This window comes from Malania oleifera, chromosome 2 (genome assembly GCF_029873635.1).
Source record: "Malania oleifera isolate guangnan ecotype guangnan chromosome 2, ASM2987363v1, whole genome shotgun sequence".
NCBI lineage: Eukaryota > Viridiplantae > Streptophyta > Magnoliopsida > Santalales > Ximeniaceae > Malania > Malania oleifera.
This window is the reverse complement of record NC_080418.1, coordinates 73,523,208-73,544,771: the sequence shown is the minus strand read 5'-3', so window position 1 is coordinate 73,544,771 and position 21,564 is coordinate 73,523,208. Positions and strand designations below refer to the sequence as shown.

The window sequence follows — 21,564 nt, the reverse complement described above, 5'->3', positions numbered from 1 at the left end:
CCTCTTATAAATGAGTGCAAACCTAGCATTAAAATCATCAGCTTCTTTTAGTTGATATTTACCACCCCCACTAATACATTTTTTCTTTTTCAGATCTATCATACATATCAAAGACATTCCAACATTGGGCGTTTTCAGCCAAATAATCAAAATAGTCAAAAGCTTCTTCGGGCCCTTTATTGAAAAACTCACCATTGCACATTGTTTCTAGAAATTGTATCATCTTTGGTTGCAACCCCTCATAGAAAAAACCGATAACCCTCCAATTCTCATACCCATGGTGAGGACATGTATTTAAGAGCTCTTTGAAACATTCCCAACACTGATAAAATGTTTCCACATCCTTTTGGCAAAAATTCATGATTTTTCTTTTCAAAGCATTAGTTCTTTGCATGGGAAAAAATTTCTTTAAAAACTCAGTTTGCATTTCTTGCCAAGTCCTAATGGATCTTGGTTTTAAGGAATTCAACTAGGTTTTTGCCTTGTCTTTTAAAGAAAGTGGAAACAATTTCAGTCTTATTACCTCCTTAGTGCACGTTCTAGCCATGAATGTGGAACACACTTCTTCAAACTCTTTAATATGCAAATATGGGTTTTCAGATTCAATGTCATGAAAATGAGGTAACAATGGAATCATCCCAGGTTTAAAATTAAAAGCATTTGCATTCAAAGGTAGAATAATGCAGGATGGGGTGCTGGTCCTAACAGGTTGCAAATATTCTCTGAGGGTCCTATTAGGGTTCTCCCTATCATGATGTTCATTCTCAGCCATGATGCTATGAATGTCAGATGATGATTCAAGTGATTCAAGTGAAACAGATGCACTTGATGATAAGATGGATGAGTCTGTCCTAACCATTCTAAATGTGTTATCTCTAGGCCAACCAAACATACAAACTCAGTATAAATGAAATAAAACAAAAATAAAAGCAAATAGGTCAAAGAAGAGGAAGTAGATATCACCCATTCTATGAAGACGTTCACAGCTCTATAAACACACTCTCTAAAATCTGAGAAACACTTCGATGACACCAATTGGTCCCCAGGCCAAAAACTTGACTCATTCTGAGTTGTGCTTCCAAGTATAGAAGTGTCAAGTTGTATCAAGGATGAGTCCAGGATCATATTCCACAGGGACCACTGCGTATCAAAGTATTTGTGAAAGTTTAGTGAAATCATGTTGCTGTAAACTGTGGTTTGAAAATATTTTTGGTCATTTATGATTTTGAAAATAGTAAAAAAAATGGGAGGTATTTGAGAAAAATGCTAAAATGTGACTGAACTTTTATTCGAATTTCCAACAATATAAACCTACTAATGCAACCAAACTAAACAGATTAACTGAAACAATTTACCAAACACTCGGGTTACGGGTTCAAGGTCTGTTTGCTTCTACCGTTTACTAATTCCCTATGCCTTACTCCTCTTCTTGTTAATTCAATCAAGGCATTAATAAGATGAAATTTTATTACTAAAGTTCGAGTAAATTTGCCACATACGAAGGGAAGAAAATAAAAACTCTCATTAAGCATCAACCAAATTTCATGTAAAAATTAGTTGATGAAAATCTTAGATTAAATCAAGGTTTTGATGTGCCTAACGTCAACAACAAAATAAGAAATAAGAGTCAGCGATTTATCAACGATGCCTTCAATTTTTAGTTTTAACCAAATAAAAGTTTATCAATAATATCATAGGAGAACTAACAAACCATGGAAAGCAAACGACATTGACCCAAAACCCGAGTTACCGAACATAACCCCTCATGCTTGCAATCCCAATTTTTCAGGTCAAATTTCAACAATAAACAATTGCAATAATAAAATAAAAGACAACAACTTAAAGAACAATAAACTAGATGTATACTAATACTAAAAGAAAACTAATTAATCCACCCTATAATCATGCCCAACATTAGCTTAAATGTATACTAAATTAAACAACTTAAACTAGCCTTGAGGCATTCAAAATAACAAACTAAAAAAAGAATTTAATTCATCCATAGACTACTCAAATAATAAAGGGAAGAAAAAATATTCAATCTAATATTAAACTAGACAAAAAAATGTATTGGAACAACCATAAAAAAATATTAAACAAGAGAGAGAGAGAGAGAGAGAGAGAGAGAGAGAGAGAGAGAAAGAGAGAGAGAGAGAGAGAGAGAGAGAGAGAGGAAGAGGGAGGGAGGAGGCCGTGACGAGTTCTCCAACACAGCAGCTATGGCTGCTGTTCTTCCTCTTGCAGCAGTGCGCAGAGTAGGCCCACGCAGCCCACACGACTCCCTTGAAAACCTAAGAAGCCCCCCCTCCAAAACTAGTTATTTTCCCCCTTTTTTTAGCCCCTTTATTTGACTTTTCAAAGCATTGAAAAAAAAAAAAAAAACAGAAACTCACCCACTCACCCAGCACCTAGCACTCAAAAAAGAACGACCCGGCTGCATGGCTAGGTCAAATCAACTCATTCATTATTATTTTTTTTCTTCTTTCTTCTTTTTGTTAACACATAATCGATTCTAAACTTTCAAAGCCAAGTTTGACCTAGTAAACATCCGTATCTCTCCAAGCTCAAAACACAAAGATTGTAAAGCTCTTTTCCAGCTTTCTCCAAAATTTTGAATCGTCTCGATCGAAATTTGAATGAGAAAGTTAACGCCCAAAATACAACATAGTGTCTATTTTTGCTTCCAATGATTGCCCTATGATAAAAAACACTAAAAATTCATAAATTACTCAATAAAACCCAAATGTTATAAATATGATACAATGTTAATTTATTGAGGGTAATTAGGTATTTTAATTAAAAATATAATTCGTAATGCATGAATTAAAACACCTAATTACGCAATTTAAGCGCACAATTACACGCACTCTCTTATGATATGCAATAAAGCTCAACAGGGAAAGGGTATTTTTAAAAAAAAATAATCCAATCTTTGAAGAAAGATATATATGATAAAATACATCAAAGATTTGAACCCTAATAAAATACTCTCCCAAAAATATTTTTCAAATACAAAGAGGAGAACTTAGGTAATATTTTTGCAAAAACAAAGATGAGTGATCTTTGTTGTTGAGACTTCAAGGATCAAAATAAAATAAGTATTTCTCCAAAAAAGATTAACAATAAAAATTATTTGGAAAAATTAGGATTTATGCTCAAAAGTTGTTTTTCTAATAAACACAATCAAAATAAATGTGCAAACCAAATAAATACTCTCTTACAAAAGATTTCCCAAATAGTAATAAAGAGAGTTGGAGAGTAAAATATTTAACCCTAAAATGATTTTTGAAATAAAAGTGTATGTAGGGGAACTTTGATTAAGTGAAAATTTTGAGAGAAAATATTTGTTAATCAAAGTTGTTAATCTAAGTTATGAAAGAGATATTTATAGTTTTTCTAAACATTATGACTGTTAAGGACACGCTTGGTATTTTTAAAAATATTTAATTAAAAATTAAGTGTGTTTAGGCGCTAGAAATAAACCCAACCCGAGAGGTTCAGTCGACCAGTGCATAAGTTCGGTCCCTCGAACACTCACAAAGAGTAAAAGTGATTTTTCAAGTTTGGATGACCATGGGCAACAACAGGTCAGCTGAAGCCAAGGTGATTTCCCAAATTTCGTTGGTTCGGGTGCCTGGTGCTTGATTTAGGTTGTCGACTCAAGCTATTTGGTCTCACAGAATCTTTTTGAACTAAAGGTTTAGGCGGCCGGGCCAGGTAAAAAGTGTCAACATTCAAGGTTCGGTTGATCGTGGAATTTTAGTTCAAATATGCGTCAATCGCTCGAGCCAAGTCAAAGATTGACTTTTTACTAGTTCGGTTGACTGAAGCATTTTTGACACCCTATGTTCGGTCGGCCAAAGCCCTTTCAAAGCTTAATTTAGGTCTTAATTTTTATTAGAATTTACCCCTGTTAATAATGGTATGCTTTTAAGTTATAGGAAATTTTCCATGAAGTGTTTATGGGAACATAAAGTCAATCTATGGTCATTGAGCATTCAGTCATATCATACAGGATGTATGCATTTATTACAGACCAAAATATAAAAACCTAAATGCATATACAAATTAAATCAAATATGTCTTCTTCTTCACTCTTCTGACATCATGGAATGCGCTTGAGTGTATAGTCTTTATGTCCCTCAAGGCTTCCATTGTCAGTCTCCTTATGTATGTGTTGAATTATAACATGTTTAATCACTAAATATACATATAATAAACATATGATTTGTCCGCATCAAAATAGGGATCGGACTCAAAAAGTCAACAGTCTCCCTATTTTTTTTTATGAAAAACGCACTAGAGCAAAATGGGTACAGCCTGAAAAGGCCCTCCCTAATAATATGCATGATTTAAAAATGTAAAGAATATAGCGCAAACATATTCACAAAAGAAGACATTTCAAAAACATATGCATTTAAGTTTTGCATCAAAGCGCATGCTCAGATATTTGCTTCTATGTTATTTGCCCCTTAAATGAAAACTTCCCCTTTTTGGTCATTAAGCCTTTTGCTCATGAAAATTCTCCCCCTTTTGGCATCAACAAAAAAGAGCTAAGTTAAGTATAACATAATTTTATCATTTAAAACAAGTTTAGCAAAGAGAACTCCCCCTTTTAGAAAAACTCTCCCCTTTTTAGTATATATTATGGGCATAAAAATTTTATAATTGTTTGAAAGATATGGCCATTAAGCATACAAAACAGTTTAACTAGTCATTTAAGATAAAAAAATGACATGATGAACAAGGTCAGATCATAAATATACACAAACCATTGCAAATCAAGTATTTTATAAGTCCCACAGAAAATTAGAATTTAAAAACATGTGACAAATATAAAAAAATGGGTTTGAGCATAAATATGATCTAACTAATTCAAATACATTTCATGAAAAATCCATGAGTCAGTTATGCAACACCCTTTTAAAATTTATAAACAATAAATCTTCATGACAAAAGATTTTAATATAAGAAAAGCACAGTCATGAAGGCATTTAATATATAATGTTAGAAAAGGTGTATTCCCAAGAGGGGGGGTGAATTGGAAATTTTAAACTTTTCTCCTAGGTTAAGTCAGAAGTCAATATGATTTGGTAACCTAGGGTCTTTTTATACAATTCCAAATGTGCTGATAAATAAAATACGTGAAATTTAAATCAAGCACATCATTCATACTATAACATATACGTGCGGTAAATATAAAGTGTTGAAATGTAAATAGACACACGATATGTTATCGGGGTTCGGCCAACTGTGCCTACGTCCCCGCCTCTAGCTTGCAAGCCAGAGGATTCCACTAATAGCTCACTTAAAGGTGGAGCGACACCGATTACATCTAGGTCAAATTAACACAAGGCTGACCTTAACCTTAACCAGGTCAATTGGTGGGGCTGACCTCAACCTACACGCCTTAATAGGATGACGCACCTAGCTTTCCTAACCGGGTCTAAGCCAATCCGGGACTATTCCAGGGCTAGTCTCCCTCTTCAGGCCCTTGCCTAGAAATACAACAGATGTATATTACAATCAAATAGTACAGTGATTGTGCTTTCGTGTAAAGCAGATATGCACCCAAATATGCGCAATAACATACACTACAATATAATTCAATATATAAGCTCAATGTGGTCTAGATAGTTCAACTCTCAAAGGTATTTTCTATTAGTGTAATGCGAACGTGAGAGTGTCAAACAAGCAATCTTTGTTTCACAATATATTCAGAAAATAAGCTCACACAAAGATGTTGAGTCTCAAGTATTTCAATCAGCAGGGTATCTCAAGCATGTAAGTATCACTTGAAGTATATGCTTGGATTGCAAAAAGAGTTCAACCTTTGCATTTAACTAGAGATATAAATCAATGAATATTGCAACAAAGATTTTTCTCACACAAAAAAATATCTCTTTAAAATATTTATCAAGATAAAGCACACTAGATATTTGAAGGTATTTTGAAAGTATTTTGCAACCAAAAACAAATACAATCTTCTCAAAATCTTGCAATGAAGGTTCAAGCTTAGAAGATCTATCAAAGTCTTCTTAGGATAGACTTATCAACCAAAGTACCCTAAGAATCTTTAGGTTTTGCTCTCAAATAAAATCGTGTCAATCAAATAGAACAATGGAGAGCAAACCTTTCCAAACAAACACTCAATCCACTTACTAATGATGTAGACACAAATAAAAGGTAAGCATGAGTGAATGAGGCTCAAAAATGAGTAGTAGAGGCTTTTGGTTTTCAGAGAATTTTCCTCTAATCAAGATAGCTAATCCATACTTCATTTTCACAAATGATCTCATATATATAGGCATGGGAGAAAATATGACCGTTGGGGACCTATTAGGTATTATTAACAAAGTTTAATGATGTTTTTAGCATTTTAACCCTGTTTAAAAAATATTTAACTACGGTAAAAATCAAGGCAACCCGAGAGGTCCGGTTGACCATAAATGTTTCGGTCGACCAGGTCTCATATGGTTCGATCGACTAGGGGGATTTTGAACTAAGGGCTCAATCGACCAAGAGAAGGTGATTTTTCAAATCTCCGAGGTTCGGTAGACCAAGCCATTTTGAACTGGCTGGTTCAGTCGACCAAACCCTGGGATTTCTCCTGAGGACCCTCGGTTGACCAAGTAGTTGGAGTACAAAAAGGGGTCGGTCGACCAGATGGTCAAAATGTTGACCCAGAGAGGTTTCAGTCGACCAGGGGGTTTTGAACTGCATAGGTTCAGTCAACAGTTGACCCAGGTCTGGTTCGGTCGACCATGTCAAAATGAAGTGACTTGGCTGGTCGACCGAAAGTGCACCATGTGTGCATTTCAGTCCAATTTTGAAACATACAAACCCTATTCAAGTGCCTAACAAATACAGGTGCAAATGTGAGTATCTTAGGGTCACTTGGGGTCCAATTTGAAGACACCAAAAAAGTCCGGTGTCGGTCGACCTTCCTTAAGGTCTTTATAAGATCATTTCTCACTCATAGTTTGTTTGAGCTTACGTATTTATCATGTATGTGATGTGTGTGAGCTTATTACAAACCAGAGTCCAACTTACTATTACAGACCGATTTTCACAAATGAATTATATTACAATTAAGAACGATAATCGGTCTTCAAGCTTTACTTGCTTTGTGCCCATCTTGATCTTAACAATCTTAATTCCTACACAAAACCTCAAACACCCATTAGATACAAAAAGTATTTGTCATAATCAAAACCGGGTGTGACCGATAAGGTCAACAATATATATTCCCTTTAGATTTTCAATAAATGTTGAGGGCTATGCTTGTTGAAAAAGAAACTTTAACATGAAAGTTCAAGCAAGTAATGTTCTTTTAGTATATCATTTAAGCACAAATCACAAAGTACTAGAAAAAAAAAATAAAAAAACAACAACAACAACCATATAGATCCAAAGATATTAAATAAATTTAAAAATAGGGATCATATGACAAAACAAAGAACTGTGGCCAAGGAAAATTTTAATTCAAAAAATTTTTCGATATAAACATCACATTTAAGCACATGCCACAAAAAATTCAGAATAGATCTAAGCCTATAGTGTTGGTGAGAATAACAAGATAGAATTTTAGTTAAGATGTTCCCTCTGTCAATTTGAGTATGTGCTTAGATCCGGTTAATTACATATACTATTTACTAATTGTGAAAATTTGTTGAGAGATTGAATAGTATAAGTCTTAGAACACTCATACACCAGAAGTCTAACATTTTAAGTTATGTGCGGTGTTCTGCACCCCAAGAACAATCCATATCAAATGTTGATTCAAAAGGTGAAGGATATGATGTTCAAGATGCTTAGAAAAATTTCAGACTCAAAAAGTAGAAATAATGAATGTGTGAGTCCATGGGGCAGGTGATTATACACCTTTTCTCAAGGATGGGGCTTAAATTCCCAGTATATTCTCATGTACAAATAAGTGCATTCACGGTCAAGGATGAATTTCATTTAAGCACAATCAACCTATGTTCATCCTTCATAACAAGACTTAGTATACAAGAGAATATAGGCATTAAGCTCTTTGTTTATTTTTCCTAAAAGTAGGGCTTAACCTCCCCCTGTATATTTGCATGCACACATACTTGCATTATAGTTCAAGGATGATAGTTATTAAAGGAAACTCATTATATGTTCATCCTTTTAAAGAATTTCAGCATGAAGCAAATAATTAGCATTCAACACATAAGCATAACATATTGCATTTCGTTTTAATACACGATAGCCAATCAAGGCTATACTCAAAGGTAATGCAATAGGGTTTCAAAATAAGAATAACACAACTCAGAATACTCAATGAGTGTGTGACAAAATGAAAGACTCCCGCTAAGTCATGCAATTTCCCTAGTCACATGGACTTGAAATTTATGAGATTATGATCATCCATTTAGGTCCAGAGTGAAGCTCATATGTAATGACCCAAAAAAAAATAATTAAAAAAATTATTATCATTAATTAATTCATTATTATTAAGAAAATTAATTAAATTATGAAATTTGAGGATTTTGGTTGTATATATATGTACATAAAAGTATATATAAAGTTATTATATAATAAGGTATAAAGTAAGGATAAAGGAAAGAAAAAAAAAGGGGAAAACTTAGTGATTAAGTTTCCTGGAGCAAGCAAGAAGAGGAGAAGAAAGAAAAAAAAAAAAGGGATTCACGTAGAACATGAAGGAAAGGAAAAAAAAAAAAAAAAACTCTCTCAGCTCATGCTTTCCACTCCTCCTCTCTCTACGATTTCGCAGCAGATTTTTGCTCAATTGAAAATCTGAAAATACCATTGGACTCCATTCTCCGCCATCGACATATCTACCGAAGTGGATTTGTCGTAGGAGCAACGAAGGCATATCTCCTGGGGTAAGGCAAATTCTCATTCTTACCTCAATTTTTCCTAAATTTTAAGCCAAATGGGCCATCGGACACCACCACGAGAATCTAGGGATGATTCTCTACAAGTCTAGTGGAGCAGATTTCTCGTGGGGTCGTCATAGAAATAGCCCCAAAACTAGGATAAATGAGTTATTTGGAAATTAATTATTATTTAATTATTGTAAATTAGGAAAGGTTAAAATGATATTTTATTGGGGTTGATTTGATTGAATCAGGGTTCGGGTGAGCGTTGCGGGTATAATTTTGGGAACCGTGCAGGCGTGGTTCAGGAAATTAGGTAAAGGGAAATAAAATTATATCAGTATTTTATTGAGGTGAACTAGTTATTTATGAACATATAAAATTTGTTATTTATCTATATGATTTTTTAGAACCGCGTGAGTACTAGAAAATGATGATTTTGTTTAAGGTTTATATTTGGGACAATTGCATATAATATTAAATTAGTGTGACATAGGGACAATTTTTCCTAATAAATTGAATATGAATTACTGTGGTATTTGGGTTTGCATGTGGGGATGTTTGGAATGATTATGATATGATGAATGAATTGTTATGTTCTGACTCCTGTGTGAAAATGTATTGATCTATTGGAATACTGTTTGGGAAATGTATTGATCTGTTGGATTCCTGTGTGGAAATGCATTGATGCGTCTGTGTGAACTAACTGGTGTGGTTATTCCTATACATCTCAATATAATGTTGGCATGAGGAGATTGTTATATTGCCTTGTTAGCCTAACAAGGTTTTCACCTCTTGTTTTGATGATAACATGAAAAAAAGGTTAATGACATTATGTGTTCATGTAATGATGTTTTCAGGAATCTGAAAAAGCCAAACTCAACAAAGCTTCAAAAAATCACTATCAAGCTTAAAGGTGTATGGTGTGTCAAGAAGTGATCAAATCGGGAAGCACGAACACATCTGAAGATAAAATGAACCTAAAGCTTCAAGATGATCATGAAGTTTCAAAGAATAAGAAATGTTCATATTATTAGGAAATCTTCATGTAAGTACTTCAAAGTTAAATTTCATTGTGAATGAAATGAAGCTCATTAGGGGATAAAGATGGACTTAGATACTATATTTTAATACCCCAGAAAATGTTTTTCAAAAGTAAGAAAGCAAAGAAACCAAATTTCTTTGAAAAAGATAGAAGGAAAGTGGTTTTGTACTACCCAGGCAACTGAAGTTAAATCCTTAGGCAACCAAAGATTTTTGCTAAAGAAAATCAAACATGCAGTGTATCTTTAGGCACCTGACCCTGTGTCTTCAGGCTCCTGAACGTACCTCAGGCTACTGAGGTTGCACTTCAAGCAACCGAAGTACGGCAACGGGCAGATTTTTTAAACTTCTCTTTTTCAAATCTAATTGACTAGCGCCCTAATATTTTTGAAAACTTTGGGGGCACTCCAAGTAAACTTGGGGAGCACAAATGAAAGTGTTTTTGAAGCCTATATATACATGGTTTATGAGAAACAAATCAGCCAAGCATTGAAAATTCCTTCAAGATCTCTTTCACTCAAAGCTTCTTGCTATTTTTTTTTAAAGCTCTGAATTTCTGGGAAATTTCTGAGAAATCTCTGAGCTTTTACAACTTCTCTGAAGTATTTGATTTAATCTTGATCCTCATCAAAGAGAAGCAAATTGGTGATATTTTTATTGATCTTCTTACTTCATTCTTTTGATATTTTGAATTTGAAGTATATTAGTTGTACTGTAATTGTTGTACTAACCAGCTCTCTGAGGAGCAAGTTTTTTGTACACATCTATTTGATTTGTATCTTGTAGATTGACGATTCCAAGGGTTGTTTGTATCGTTGCCTAAGCAAGGGAATATTACTTAGAGAGGCGGGCTCTAGCCTAGTTAAGGAGTGACTGGAGGAGGCATCCGGGATATCATTTGGAGAAGGTGGGCTCTAGCCTTAACCAAGAGTGTTGTAAAGGTATTGTTCTGCCTATTAAAGGAACAGGTTTAGTAATCCTTTGGTGGATTTCCAAAGGCGAGGACGTAGGCTGGGTCTAAGCCGAACCTCGTAAAAATCGTCGTCTCACTCTCTCTTTCCTTATTCTTTATTTTCAATACATATTTAAATTTCGTGGATGGTTTAAATTTAAAAATCATATAAACTACGTATATTTGAAAATCAAGCGGAAACTGAAAGGGAGTACGTTGGTTGAACCATTCTTTGCGGAAACCATATGGGAGTACGTTACTTGGCTAAACACCCCAAAGCTAAATTAACTTAAGAGTTTATTTGAATTCTGAAGTTTGGAAAGAGTAATTGGATTTTATATTGAACATCATATTGAAGAAGAAATTTCATGTATACAAGGCTTTGTTCAAACTCATATTTACTAGAGGGCTGAACACAACATAAAAGCTGAAAGTTACATATACTAATCTTGAATGCTTCCATCAATCTTATAGTGCTAAAGTGAATTTATATTTGGCAATCAAATTGGTCATGTTGGTTTGGAAATTGTGATTAATTGTTTGATTGTTTTTAACTTTCAAAGTGTGGTTGAAGATTGAATGTTTAATTGTGTTGTTGATTGATTGTTCAAAAGAAACCAAGTTCTTGTTTGATTGACAAAATAAATAAACAAGTCAAAGAATTGGTTAAATATTAAAAGAAGTTAAGGATTTTAAAAGAACTAAAGAGAAAGTTTTAAAAATCCAATTCACCCCCCCCCCCTCTTGAGAAGCTATTCCTAATTTCATGCCTAGATATAAATCATGATAGGGCGTTGGCAGGTCGAGGAGCTCGTCATATTGTCATTTATATAGGGTAGGACATTGGCAGGTCAAGGAGCTTGTTCTACTGATGTACGACGAGTAGTTCATGGGGATTGGATACTGGTGAATAGTGGTGCATGTGTGGGCCATGTGTCGTGAAAGCTGGAGTGGTTCCTGTGTGGGCCACACTATATCATATGTGGATAATGGTGCCTGTGTGAGCCATGTTATGTATCCTGTGTGGATGGTGGCGCCTGTGTGGGCCATGTTATGTACCCTGTATGGGTAGTGGTGCCTGTGTGGGCCACATGTAGACAAGAAGTACAAAGGTGCCTATGTGGGCTACACACTGACATGTACGCAGTTGCTCTATATGGGTCACGTATTGAAGACATTGGAAGATGAAGTATAAGTTGCATGATTCCTTTGTGGATGTGTTGTGTGCATGTTAATTTTATTATAGCATAATAATAATGATATAGCATATTGTGAATGCATGTGTGTGCATACGGCGAGGTAAACATACCTCCGGGGCTTGCTAAGAAAGGCGAGTGCTCTGCTAGGTAGTTTCTTGGTATCAATGCAAATGGATGCTACTTGTATGAGCAGGTAGATATCTCGATCCTCGGAAACCTTCGCCTTTAAAATAATAAAGATGTGTGTACTAACGGCGAAGTAATTCTCCACCTGAGGGCCTACTGAGTAAGGTGAGTGCTCTGGTAGGCATCTTTTAGGTACTAGAGCAGAGGGAAGCTACTTATATGGATGGGTAATCTTCCCTATCCTTGGGGACTTCGTCTGTATAAAAATTATGTACTTGTGCATATTGGATGTGTGTATGATATTAAATGTCAGTGATATTATTAATGATACGTTTTCTCAATTGTTATTGATGTTATATGAGAAGCAGTTTATTTTGATATATAAATATTAAAACTCATTTATCACACACTGTTATAATTTATTCCACCCTTACTGAGAAGTGTCTCATCATAGTGGATTAACAACTTTTCAGGTTCTTCTGGAGATCGGGTTTAAAGGCCTAGGCTGGGATTGTTTTTGGTGGTTTCTTTTTGGGGTATTGTGATATACGGGTATATATATAGATATATTTGTATTGGGTTATGTTTTAAATACTGGTTCTGGATAGGGATATCTGGATGTTGTAGTGTTCATTTTTGGGTTATTATATAGAATTTTGGTATTTATTTGAGATTATTTATTTACGTTCCACTGCGTGCATGTTAATTATGATTTGAGATATAGGTGGTTGGAACACATGGCACCTAGGCCCCACTTGGCGGGTTCGGGGCGTCACATCATAATCCAAGGAGTTGGACCAAATGGTGTCAACGAACTACGTTATCCTAGGTCAATAAGAAGTGTATAGGATGAAGGATATCCTAGGATAATTCAAAAACTTTGATTGTATATGTTTTTCAGTTTTAGCCCAAAGCATATAAGTTTCAACATGTACAGACCTATAAAACTAATTAGCATGCATTTTCTATAAAGATATTTCTAAGGTTCACCCAACATGCATTTTATCGTAATCGTCTTAGCGCATGGTTTGGATTTTTTATTATGTTTGGGAAAGTTCTAATGAAATTTCGGTAACATGTTGTCTGTAAATAGGAAATTTCCCAAAAATTCATGCACTAAAACTTGATAGATTCAAGCAAGCAATTTACAATAATTTGCATCATCCAGATACCATTCAGTTTAAGTATGCGAGAACCTAATTTCACTACCAGCATGCAATTCACATCACTGCATCAACTATGCAGGAGGCATTCAATCCAAACATGCATTTCAGTAGTTTAAACAACAGTTCATAAGAAATAAACTATCTATTAAAAATATAATCATTTGACAAGTAATGGATAGTGGCATTAAGAACATTTGCAAATTATTTCAAAAATATAATTCATCCATCTAATATGATTCAAGCTTTAAACAAAGAATGGATGGTGGCATTCAGTGCAGATATCACAAAGGCATTAAATATAACCACAATAAAATGGTATTTTGAAAATAAGCACATTGCCATAAAATAATTATTAAAACAATTTTTTGCTCCCCTTCATTTATGTAGTCAAAGCATCATTATATTTTCAACTTTCACCTATAATACTTTCAAATCTAAGCCAAGACCCCAAAAATTTTAGTAATCAATATTTGGCATTTGAAGGTTAGACTTATTTGATAATTTCTGACTGGGGATGAGCTTTGACGATGTTTAAGCATTTTAGCTTCATTATAAGTTTAGGGTTATAAGATCTATAGTGCTGGAATAATACCCTAAAGCTCAATTTCATGTGTTGGACAAAGATATGCTACATTTAAGATATTCATACTAAAGCATATATATATAGCATTAAAAATTTATCAAATAAATATGACTTTGTCCAATAAATAGAGGATAGCCAAAATATTCATATATTACCCAATCATATTGGCTAAATTTTCTTAGGGTTCTTAGTGTAACAATAGCATATATTAAGGTTTAGAAGTTGAAGCATTATACACTATTTAAGCATTTAAGTCATTCTAACCCTATCTACAACAATTTCTAAAATCTTATGAGTATTAATAAAATTTTCTTCTTAAGTGCACCTCATAAGATGGTATGCAATCACAAAAATTTTATTTTGATTCACAAAAGATTTAATGCAATATATGTCATATGAACCATAAGGTAAACCATCCAATAAAGTAGAAGGAGAAAGATATACCTTTCCGGATTTACTCCTTCATAATCGTTTAAGCGCGGAGTGGCATACTCCTCTCTCTCGGTTTTTCTACGCCTCTTATGTTTCCTAATTATCCCTTAGAACTACTATAAAACATAATTCTTTTCAAGAACAATAGTCACTAAGGAACAGTATATGCATGGCACACAAATGATATGTTTTAGAAAGCATGTCATGCTCATTCAAATCATTTTCATGAGTTGAGAAACATGCATCTTTTAAAAACGTTTTAATGGGATATGAAAGACTTTGATAAACACTTTCCAAATCCTCCAATCAATTGATTTTACAAAAACATTTCCAATAATCAAGCGGTAAAATCTATATAATATAAGCAGTAGAGAATTTGCAAAGTAAACAAAGATACACTAAATATGAGCAGTTGCAATCTTTATGCAAATAGTGGTTAAGCTTATTGCAACCTCGCTCTGATACCAATTGTTAGAATTGGTGGGATCTCAAGAGGGGGGTGAATTGGGTTTTAAAATATTTTGGCTAAATTAAACATTTACCGATTCACCATAGATCATATCTCATTCAATGTAATAGCATGTATGAAAAATGATGAAACTATACGTTCAAACATACACGTGCGACATATCTCATTTAATTCAAATGTGTGCATGCGAATAATTATAATTGTAAATGAAAGCATACACATGTGGAAATTGATGTATGGAAATTTAAATGAGAGAGAGACACACACACACACAAAAGATTTGTTATCGAGGTTTGGCCAAACCAGCCTAAGTCCCTACCTTGGGCATACCCCCAAGGATTACACTATCCCTGCTCACTTAAACAGGTGGAGTAAAAGCCGTTACAACCTCTCCTTACGGGGCAAGGTATGCCCCAGCTCAACTACAAGGCTGAGCCCAACTTGTCTCCCTTATAGGGCAGAGACTACCCAATTTAATTTCCTGAATTGAATCGAACCAGCCTCACTTATGGGGTTGAGACTCCCTAGTTCAATTAACGAGCTGAACCCAACTGATACAATGAAAAAAATTATTGTACATATTAATATACTTCAAAATACAAGCATGGATGTACACATTAAAAGATCAAATACATGCACTCTCTTATGATATGCAATAATGCTCAGTAGAGAAAGGGTATTTTTCAAAACAATTAATCCAATCTTTGAATAAAGATATATATGATAAAATGCATCAAAGATTTGAACCCTAATAAAATACTCTCCCAAAAATATTTTTCAAAGACAAACCGGAAAACTTAGGATTTTTTGTCTTAATAATATTTTTGCAAAAACGAAGATGCATGATCTTTGATGTTCAGACTTCAAAGATAAAAATAAAATAAGTATTTCTCCAACCAAGATTAGCAATAAAAAGTTTTTGGAGAAATTAGGATTTATGCTCAAAAGTTGTTTTTGCAATAAACACAATAAAAATAAATGCCCAAACAAAATAAATACTCTCTTACAAAAGATTTTCCAAATAGTAATAAAGAGAGTTTGAGAGTAAAAAATTTAACCCCAAAATGATTTTTGAAATAAAAGTGTATGTGGAGGAACTTTGATTAAGTGAAAATTTTGAGAGAATATATTTGTCAATCAAAGTTGCTAATCTAAGTTATGAAAGGGGTATTTATAGTTTTTCTGAAAATTATGACCCTTAGGGACACATTTGGTATTTTTAAAAATGTTTTATTAAAAATTGAGCATGTTTAGACACTAGAAATAAACCCAACTCGAGAGGTTCGGTCGCCCGGCGCCTAAGGTCGATCACCCGAACACTCACGAAGAGTAAAAGTGATTTTTCGGGTTCAGTTGACCATGGGCAACGACTGGTCAGCTAAAGCCAAGGTGATTTCCCAACCTTCATAGGTTTGGGCACCCAGTGCTTGGTTCAGGTTGATGGTTCTAGCTATTCGGTAGCCCAGGATCACTTTGAACTAGAGGTTTGGGTGGTCAAGGCTGGTAAAAAGTGTCAGCAATCAAGGTTCGGTCAACCGTGACATTTTAGTTCAAATATGGGTTAGTCGCCCGAGCCAAGTCAAAGAATTGACTTTTTACCAGTTCAGTCGACCAAGGCATTTTGAACGCCCTATGCTCGGTCGGCCAAAGCCCTTTCAAAGCTCAATTTAGGTCTTAATTTTTATTAGAATTCACTCCCGTTAATAATGGTATACTTTTAAGTTATAGGGGATTTTCCATGAAGTGTTTATGGGGACCTAAAGTCAGTCTATAATCATTAAGCATTAAGTCATATCATGCAGGATATATGCATTTATTACATACCAAAATATGAAAATCTAAATGCATATATAAATTAAATCAAATGTCTTTTTCTTTGCTCTTCTAACATCATGTAATGCGGGTGAGTATATAGTCTTTATGTCCTTCAAGGCTTCCATTGCCAATCTCCTTATGTGTGTGTTGAATTATAACCTATTCAATCACTAAATACACACATAAGAAACATGTGCTTTGTCCGCATCAAAATGAGGATCGGACTCAAAAAGTCAACACCAATGTTTGTGTCACCAACACTATTTTTGTCCCTAAATCATAAGAAATTGAGGATGTGTGTTGAATGAGTAGTAATTATCCTTACTTCGAGGAGCTGAACTACATTCAACAACATCATCTAATCCACTATTTCTAACAATAAATGGCCAAATATAGTGTTCATGTTCTAACGGACATTTTATCAAAGACCTTGTGTGCAACCTTGTTACTTAACCAAATTTTAGACTTTTTGTATTTTAAAAAGAACATAAACACTATATTTGGCCATTTATTGTTAGAAATAGTGGATTAGATAATGTTGTTGAATGTGGTTTAGCTCCTCGAAGCAAGGATAATTACTATTGATTCAACACACATCCTCAATTTCTTATGATTTGAGGACAAAAATAGTGTTGGTGACACGGACATCGACACGTGGATTTTTGAACTCGTTACATAACTATATTTTATGTCTTACTAGGGTTATGAATGTATTGTGTTTTAATTTGATTTAGTCCATTGATTAGTTAACTTACATGTTGACTTTTTTAGTTTGATCCCTATTTTGATGCTGACAAAACATTTGTATCTCATGTGCGTATTTAGCGCATGAGTAGGTTTAGAAATCAACACGCACCCAAATGAGAGGTAAAATGGAATTCATGAGGATCCAAAAGCTTACTTCAACTGCTGTATTCAATGAAGAATCAGAAGAGCAAAGAAGTAGAAGACATTTGTTATTTGATTTGTAATGCATTTAACTTGTATTTGGTTTGTAACAATGCATATCATGCATAATATGAATGAAAGGTCAAACAAAGATCATAGACTGACCTTAGTGAACTTAAGTTTTCATGAAAAATCCTTCACTTAAAATGTCACACTTATACATATAGGGATGAAAATTTTAAGGTCAAAATCAGGGCAAAAACTTAGGCTTTGACTGACCTCGATCAACCAAACCCTTGAGGGCAAAAATGTAATTTTTTTCAAACTCAGTTGACCGACCCATATACATTATAAACACCTCAGTCGACCAACCGTAGCCCCTTGGCCAAAATACACAAGCTTTGTTGACCAGCCAACTCTTGAAACGCCCAGTCGACCAAACCCACGAAAGGTTACAAATTGCTAATGGCCAGCCAATCGGCCTCTTGCACAATTGACCGAACCCCTAAGAAGATTTAAATTTTACCCTAGGTTAGTTGACCAACGTATTCCCCAATCAACCAAACCTCTTAGGTTGCCCAACATTTTTAGCGCTAAATGTTATTAATTTTCTAATTAAACTTTTCTAAAATGATGAGCGTGTCCCCAACGGTCATAATTTGTGGGTGCTCTATATATAGCCTATTCCAATGCATGATTTAAGCATGATTTTAGAGCTAAAAATTCTCTCAAATATTTTTGGGCAATTATTGTTCTACTCCCACATATACAAGCATATTTTTCATTCTCTTTATTATACTTATTTACAAAATCACTTTAGAAAGGGAGCATTATTTCATTTTCTTCATTTGCAAATTAATTGTAACTTGAAGATTGATTGATGTGGGCATTATACATTTCATTTTCTAAGCTTATACTCTCTCTCTCTCTCTCTCTCTCTCTCTCTCTCTCTCTCTCTCTCTCTCTCTCTCTCTCTCTCTCTCTCTCTCTCTCTCTCTCTCATTCATTCATCTTTGAAAATCAATTTTAGAGAGTAAGCTAGCGCTCTTCCTATATTATTTCATTGATAAATATTTTTGGGAGAACTCCCTATAGCTTGTGAATCTTTGCACAAATTCATTGCAAGATTCAAAAGATCATTTTGTGCTTATTGCAAAAAATATATATATTTTTATGAGCTAATCTCCAACATCTCCTACACTTATTTTTGAAAAATATTCTTGGAGATATTATTTGAGTTTATAGATCTTTGAACTACGCTTAGTGAATATTATATATCAAAGATCATTTTTATTATTATCTCTCATATTATTTCATATACAAACACTTTTAAGAGACAAATCATATAAACTCTACTAAGCATAAACTCCCATAAAACAATAATGCATTGAGCTTCATATTGTACATCTTTGTGTGTTTAAGAAGCACTTTATTTGTACACAAAATTTAATATTTATAACTAGTTTGGCTCAACTTGGTAAATTGAGCTAGGGAGACTCCGTCCTATAAGGAGGAACCAGTTTTCCTCAGCTTGGTGAATTGAGTTGGGGAGACTCCTCCCTGTAAGGAGAAATGGTTTGGCTTTGCCTATAACTAAGCTGAGGAGACTCCACCATGCAAGGAGTATTGTAAAAGGCGTCGCTCCACCCGGTTAAGTGAGCACTTAGTGGAATTCTCAATCAGGTTGGCGTTTGGCGGGGACGTAGGTAGGATTGGCCAAACCTCAATAGAAATATTGTGTCTGCTTTCTCTTTCTCTACACTATTTATTTTCCGCACTTGTATGCTAATATTTTACTCGTTGCGAATGCTATATCTGTTTTGAAGATTTGTATACTTGATTAGTTGGGAATTTGACATTGCTTAGAAAAACCCTAGGTTGCGATATACATATTGTGGTTTTGAAATTAGGGAAAAGGCGGCCTAGATTTATTAAATACCCAATTGGTCCCCCCCCCCCCCCCCCCCACCCTCTCCTTCTTGGGAATACATCATTGTTGGCCTTACAAGGCTTAAAATCTTGTTTTGATAATAACAAATCAGAGGAACTTAACATATTTGGTTAAGTGATGATATTTCAAGACTCAAGATATATGAATACAAGATCCAGTGCTCACAAGGATCATTGAAAGCTTATACTCTACTTAAAGTTGATCAAATAAAAGCTTTTCGGATATTGAAGCATTGGAGAGCAATGGACATTGTAGATTGGTTCCAAAGAAAGACATGAACTCAAGATGGACCTCAATAAATGGAAAAAGCATGAAGACTTAGTGCTTAAAGTGTTTATGTTTAAAAAGTCATATGTAAGTACTTCATTCAATATTAATATAGATATATGAAGCTCTTTAGGATACAACATAGACTTAAAGACCAATTTTTGAAAACCCAAAAAATTGATTTTTAAAGTCATATTTGAGTTTTTCAAAATCAAGGGTTCAAAGTATTGAAAATATGAAAGTTGTGAAAAAATGACTGTCCAACTGACTGACCAGAAAGTCCAATTGACTGACAATTATTTCATTTAATTTCTAAATAGCCGGAATGGATCCAGTCGACTAACCTAGTCGACTGACCCCATATAGAACAGGCCTAGTCGACTGACCCAATTGACTGACCCCATACAGAACAGACCCAATCAAGTGATCCAATCAATTGACTTGTAGAGATTTTAAATTTTAAACAGCAATGGGAAAATTTTAAAAATAAGTTTTTCAAATCTAAACTTTGTAAAAACTTGGGAGACACTCCAAGTAATGTGGGAAATAAGGAATCACTTTCTAAAACTCTATTAAAGCTTCCTAAACCTAAGGAATTCAACACACCAAGCATTACAATCAGCATTCAAGCATTGAACTTCCAAACTCTTCTAAAGCTCTCTCTTGCTCAAACTCTTGCTAAAGAATACTACTGATATTCTGCTGATCAAAAGCCTATGGTTCTTAATTTGCTATTGAGTTTCTCAAATTCTTGAAAGAACCTCCAATGATATTCATTCTTGAGCTTTATATTATCTATTTGATATTTTATTTCAAGTATATTAGTGCTCTAACTCGTACTAATCAACTCTTTTGTGAGAGTGTCTTTGTACACCAATATTTGTTCTTGTCTTGTAGTTTCTTTGATGTTCCAGGTTGTTGGATCATTGTATCGAGCGTGGGGTATTACTTGGAGAGGCATTACTCTAACCTATTGAAGGAGTGACCGAGTGTGGCGTATCGCTTGGAGAGGGGGCTCTACCCTTAAGGAGGGTTTTGGCCTTACAAGGCTCAAAATCTTATTTTGATGCTAAAAAATAAGTATAACTTAACATATTTATTTAAGTGGTGTATTTTCAGGACTCAATGATGAATGCAAGGTTAAAGAATTCATGAAAGCTTATACTTCAAATAAGGATGATTATATCAAGCTTGAAGCATGGATTCAAAAATGGATTTAAAGATAAAGCTTGAATATCATGAGAGCATAAAGAGAACTTGATGAAAGCATAAGGAAAGATGAAGCAAAGATAAAGACCTCAAGGAATTCAAAAATTGAAAATTTGAAAGAGTCTATAGGAAATTTCATGTAAGTATTTCAAAGAATTTCAATATGGATGCATAAAGCTCTTAGGTAAATTTATTGTACCTAGATACCTTTGAACATACTTGGAAAATATTTTTATAAGGTCAAAAATTGTTTCAAAAAAGTTAGAATTTTTTTCTTTGGAATGAAAAGCACTAAAAAGAGGATTTTCCAAATGCTATCAATTTTTCTACATCTGTATTTAGGTGCATTTTTCTCTATACCAAACTCTTTATTTTGAAAAATGTTCAACATAAAAGTTGTAGGATTTTCTCTTTTATTTAATTTGACACCAAAATAATCAAATTTGGAGTTACACAGAAAAATTTATGACCAAAATACTAAAGGGTACTTGAAGTTGACAACAGTGTTATGTTCCGCCAGTAGACTGCCTGAACCATGACAGGCGCCTGGGTGGTCAACCCAGGCCACTGGCTATGTCCTGGCAGGCGACTAA

At 34.2% G+C, this 21,564-nt stretch overlaps 1 non-coding gene across 1 annotated transcript; it reads left to right on the top strand.

Annotated features, from left to right (window-relative positions):
* Positions 1–272: 272 nt before the first annotated feature.
* On the top strand, positions 273–380 carry LOC131150030 (small nucleolar RNA R71). The gene has a single exon (XR_009135416.1). It is a non-coding gene; the product is annotated as a small nucleolar RNA R71 (small nucleolar RNA).
* Positions 381–21,564: the final 21,184 nt, after the last annotated feature.